This window comes from Perca fluviatilis, chromosome 11, assembly GCF_010015445.1.
Source record: "Perca fluviatilis chromosome 11, GENO_Pfluv_1.0, whole genome shotgun sequence".
NCBI classification, from domain to species: Eukaryota; Metazoa; Chordata; class Actinopteri; order Perciformes; family Percidae; genus Perca; species Perca fluviatilis.
In genome coordinates, this window is record NC_053122.1 from 35,107,569 (window position 1) to 35,113,290 (window position 5,722).

The following is a 5,722-nucleotide window of genomic DNA, read 5'->3' on the forward strand; positions in this document are numbered from 1 at the left end:
GTGGACTTGGGTCAAAACCTTGTTTCTCAGCGTACCAGGAAGCAACAGCTGAAAAACCGCCTCAGCACCATCGGAGCGGAACACCTGGCGATAAAGGATTCCATCCTTCTCGATCAGGCGGTCCCACCTCGAAGGAGCGACAGTGTGGCCTGGGACAGCCGTGCCCGCTCTTCATGGCGGCGGCCGCTTTTGTTCCCCAAAAGCGCTAACAATTCCCGGATAACAGGGTCAGCCTGTTGAAAGGCATAAATCTCTGAGGAGGTGTGTTGTGGCAAAGCTGCAATGGCAGCTTGGGTTACCTCCACCTTTCTCAACCCTAAAGCTTGCTGCAAAGGCTGAGGTATTGCAGTACTAGGAAGCATCACTTCCACATCCTGAGGAGGAGGTGGATGCTGACGAGAAAGAGCATCAGCATTTTTGTTGCTCCTCCCTGACTGATACTTAAGTTCAAAATCAAATGAGGCAAGCTGGGCTGCCCATCGCTGCTCAGTAGCAGCCAATTTAGCAGAAGACAGGTGGCTAAGGGGATTGTTGTCGGTATAGACCACACACTTATTACCCAACAAGTACTCTCTGAATTTGTCAGTCATGGCCCACTTAAGGGCCAAAAACTCGAGCTTCATGGAGCTGTAATTCACCATGTTCCTTTCTGTGGGCCTCAAGCCTCGACTAGCATAGGCTATTGGTCTCACCTTTCCTGCTTGCTCTTGAGAGAGCACCGCTCCCAAACCACCATGGCTCGCATCAACCTCCAGAATGAAAGGGAGGGAAAAATCTGCATAGGCTAACACTGGTGTAGAGGTGAGCTTAGTTTTCAGTGCTTGAAAACTCTTTTGGCACTCATCAGTCCAACACCTGATAAACCCACACTCAGACTTCTTACCAGTCTTAGCATGACCAACCTCAGCCACAACCTTGTGCAGGGGTGCTGCCAGCTCAGCAAAGCCCTCCACAAAACGCCGGTAATAACTGCCGAAACCAAGAAAAGACCGCAACTCTGAGGCGGTAGTGGGGATCGGCCAATTGGCTACCACTTCAATTTTTCTTGGATCGGTGGAGACACCCTCACCAGAAATCACATGGCCCAAGTAATGTACCTCCTTCTGAAAGAAGGAACATTTACTTAGCTTGGCCTTGAGGCCCTCAGTTTGAAGTCGGCTTAGCACTACTTTCAACCGCTCCAGATGTTGTTCCACTGTCGATGAGAACACAACAATATCATCAAGGTACAACAAGAGAGACTGACACTGTTGATCCCCAAAAATACGCTGCATTAACCTCGAAAGGTATTGCGGCGTTACAGAGCCCAAAGGGCATCCTGTTCCATTCAAATAAACCCGAATGGTGTACAGAAGGGTCCTTTGCTCGATATGCCTCAGCAACTGGTACCTGGTTGTAACCACTGGCCAGGTCCAGGGTAGAGAACCAACAGGCACCAGACAACGCATCCAAGGACTCCTCTATGCGTGGCAGAGGAAAGGCATCTTTCCTGGTTTTACTATTTAGCTGTCTGTAGTCAACACACATGCGCAGACTACCATCCTTTTTCCTCACTAACACAATGGGGGAGGCATAGGGGCTGCTGCTCTCCCGGATTACCTGTGATGAGAGCAGCTGGTTAATGTGCTCCTTCACAACCTCATAATCTGAGGGTGGAATACGCCTATAGCGTTGCCTGACCCGGAATGTCATCAACCAGGGGGATGTCATGGGAGATAAGGTTAGTACAACCCAAATCCCCATCGTGAGCCGAAAAGACAGAGGTGTACTGCCCAAGCAGAGAACGCCTGACTCTGCTGATCAGCAGACAGGGACGACAGATCCATCTCTCCCATCTGCTGTGATACAGTAGGGGAAACTGTGTGAGAGGACATGGTCGCCCTACCAGACGGCACCTCAGTGACTCCTGTAGGAAGGCTAATGACATTGACAGTGCCCAGGGTGCCAATAACTGCGGGGATGCAGCACTGCCTCAACAGAGCCTACATTAACCACCGGTATGTAGGCCGTGCCCTGATCACTTGAACCAGGGCAGGAGAAGCAAGCAAAACACTCGGCAAACCAGAATCCAAGGGCTCAAACAACACTGTGGAGCCAGAGAATTATTCAGAGCAGGTGGCTGCCACGATCTTCATGACACCACCAGGAATCCGCCAAACCTTCTTACCCCTGACCTTTACCCTTCCTGGACTGTCCTGAAGGACCTCTGCACAATAGCACTGCTGCAGCGCTTGCACAATAGGCCCCGGTGCCTCAGAAACACAGGGCTGAGAAAACAAAGCCAAGCCATGCTGCCCAAAGAGCTCTTGGTAGCATTTACGGATAACATTCATCCCCAGAACACCAGGCACTTGAGCCGGCACACCACCAGGGGGGTCTCTTAAAACCAATACTCCACAGTGGGGCATCACTTTGCCACAAAGCTGTACCTCTAGCTCCAAGTAGCCGATATAGGGGATTGCCAGGCCGTTAGCGGCTCTAAGCTGTAGCCAATGACATGATCGGAGGCGCTCCTGACCCCAAGGCTCAAAATGCTGGCGGAAAAAGCTCTCAGAAATAGTAGACACCATGGAACCAGTATCCACCAAACAAGGAACCTTCACTCCACCCATGTCCACAGCTAAATGGGGACACGACGCAATCAGCTCAGAAACCTCTGAGCTACTTGGAAAAACTTGTGAGCCAGTAGCGGCCCCACCCAAACTGTGGCTCTGCAGCTCGGTGGGCACTAGTTTTCCGACCCAGAAGCAAAACGAGACTGCTCACCATGATTAGATAGGGGCTGTGAATGGGACTGTGGAGCGCGTACGAGTCTACACTCCCTCGCAAAATGGCCGGGCTGATTGCAGCGCCTGCATAGCATAGGGCCGGTACGAGGTGGATAACTGTGCTGGTGAGAGACCTGCAGCAGAGCAATGCTTTCTGTGAGCTTATTAAGCTGCTCTTGCTGACGCTGCAGCATCTCCTTCATCTCACCCATCTCTGACACAGGGGGGGAAGAGACAACGCCCTGCGGGTTACCTTGAACGGCATACTGGACACCAAACACTGAGGGGACAGAATGACTGCGGCCCCTCACACTGCCGGGTAGACCTTCAAGCTCCCACTGAATTGCCTCTGCTCTAACAGCAAGCAGGGTGTAATTGGGCTGTCTACGCACTAACTGCTTTAACTCACGACGCAGGGAACTGTCCAGCACATGCTCAACAAATTGATCTCTCAAAAGAGCTTCTGCATTTGGCACACCAATAGGTGCACGCTGCTTCACCTTCTCCATGAGGCCCATCAAAGCGAGGGAGAACTCCTGAAGAGTCTCTCCCTCCTGCTGCCTTCTGGAGAAGAAAGCCTCCTGCAGAGCAACATAAGACTCCGCGCATCCGTACAGCTCCTGTAAAATAGCCAATACTCTAACGGGGTCCTCTCTCTCTGTGCTAGAGCGATACTTTAGCTCATCCCTAGCTTCACCCTCCAGGTGGTCAAACAGGAAAAATGCCCGGTCAGACTGGGATAAACGCCGGGACCTCATACACGCCTCTATTTCCTCCCTCCACTCACTCAACCCCATACCTGTTCTTCCCCTAAAAACAGGACACTTCCTATCACGGGGCACAAACACCAGCCTCTCTGTTACAGGGACGCTGGAAGTGGAAGGGGCAGTAGGTGGCACAACAGAGGTAGACGGTAAGGCACTAGAGCCAGCCTGTTCCTGTCGTAACCGCTCATTATCAGCTTTTAACTGAGTTATCAGAGTTTTAAGTTCCTGTAACTCTTCCTCCATGGCTACAATAAAACTCAAACCTGCACCTACGGCTAACCTGCTAACCAAATCTCACCAAAACTGGCACGAAGATCCACTGGAAACCACTGCTGCTTTGTCTCTTTAAGTTCTCCCAAATGCCTACAAGAAAAACAACATTAGTACACCAGAGAAAAAAAACAAACACAAGAAAAAAAAACTCAACCCCACAGGGAACACACGTCTTTGCCGTTAGAAGAGTGAATCCTGCCGACAACGCCAAGTGTGGCAAATCGAATGGGTTTGATGACACTCTTGAGATTTTAAGATTTCCGACAACGCCACTTGGGATAGGCCCAAGACCTTTAAAGCACACAGGTTCGTTCCACTCAATGGGCAAAAACACGTGGTTCCCAGATTACAAAAATAGTTTATTCAATAAAACTGTATAAATATAAAATATAGCATTGATCACAAATAAGAAAAAGGAAAGAAACCTAATCAGGGGCTGAGGCCTACTGGTGGGAAGGGCAGGTGAAGGGGAAGAAGAACTAATAAAACTAAATTAAAGAAAAAAAAGGGTTCACCAAGACACACAGTGAGATCACCAAATCCAAGTTAACACGGCACACGAGAAGGAAGACCACCACCACCCACGTCACCAGCACCACCACCAGCCTGCAGCCACTGAAAAGGACAAACAAAAAGAAGGTTATAACAAAATTAATCTCAAAAATGTACAACAAAACAGGAGATAATTCACAAAATCAGGTTAACCAAAACAATAAGATAAACAAAAACAGTTTACTTGATCAAAATAATAAAGTAAAAAAAACAAAACAATAATACAAACTAAATGATTAATTCCTCAGTCAGTTAAAATTAAAGGAATAAACAAGCTAAAAGTCGGTGTTGGCAATTCACCATGCGCACCAAAAGCCAGCAACAACAGTGCCAAGCAGTAGCGACACGCTGTGTAGTTCGCGGCCAAAACAAAGCTGTGCAGTTAGCAGCCGAGGCACAGCAGCAGACAAGGCTGTGTAGTTAGCAGCAGAGAAAGCTGTACAATTAGCAGCATTTAGCAGTGGAGACAAAACAGACCAAGCAGCATTTAGCAGTGGAGACAAAAGCAGACCAAGCAGCATTTAGCAGTGGAGACAAAACAGCAGCGGCCCCAATCAGCTGGTGATGGAATCACCTCAATCACCACCGGTAGACTTCGGCCAGCTGATGAGCATTCCCTGTCAATAAACATAAAATTAGCATGGCTAATCTACATTAATCAAGGTTTTCGGGGGCTAAATTTAAGGTAGCATACCTGTTTTCAAAGTCAAACCTGCACAGCGAGAGGGAGGGAGAGAAAGACCCACACGACAGCAGACATCTACCTGTGACCACACTAGTATTAGCTACAGGATAGCACTCGGTTTAACACACGGAGAGAGAGACTGAACACTTACCACCGCTCAAGGGAACCAGGAAATAAAAATGGAGAACGCCACACGGAGCACTCGGTCGCTGCTCTGCAGTGAAAACACGCAGGCTTTAAAACATAAGGACATAATGATAAAAAAAGGCTGAAACAAAGCAATAGCCGCAGCAGTAGCGCGGTGCATTACCTGCACAGACAGACACCTGACCCGGAAATGATGCAGCAGTGGGAGCGCGAGAAGGAAGGCCGCACTTATATACTGCCGCCCTAGTGGTCAGCAGGCGCAACAAGACAACTTTTTCTATACTGCTACAATAATAATAACAATAGGTAAGCTATTCTGTTCTTAGGCTACTATATACTGTATGTGACTATCAGATTGTAGCCATATTTCTGCTAGATATTTTTTTTATTAAACTTTAATATTAATTTATACAATTGCAATGCCTTGATTTTAGTAAAGTTATTACACAGTCATAGCCATAAATGCAATGGTACTAATAATTGCCATAATTTATTTCGGTGTTTCGGTTTTCGGTCTTGGTTTCCTCTTT

The 5,722-nt window shown here is 48.3% G+C and overlaps 1 long non-coding RNA gene across 1 annotated transcript; it reads right to left on the reverse strand.

Moving 5' to 3' along the window:
• Nucleotides 1-4,928: 4,928 nt before the first annotated feature.
• On the reverse strand, nucleotides 4,929-5,458 carry LOC120568377. Its single transcript, XR_005640712.1, has 4 exons — nucleotides 5,356-5,458; nucleotides 5,197-5,259; nucleotides 5,055-5,124; nucleotides 4,929-4,977 (listed from the first exon to the last, which is right to left on the reverse strand). It is a non-coding gene; the product is annotated as an uncharacterized LOC120568377 (long non-coding RNA).
• Between the last annotated feature and the right edge of the window lie 264 nt (nucleotides 5,459-5,722).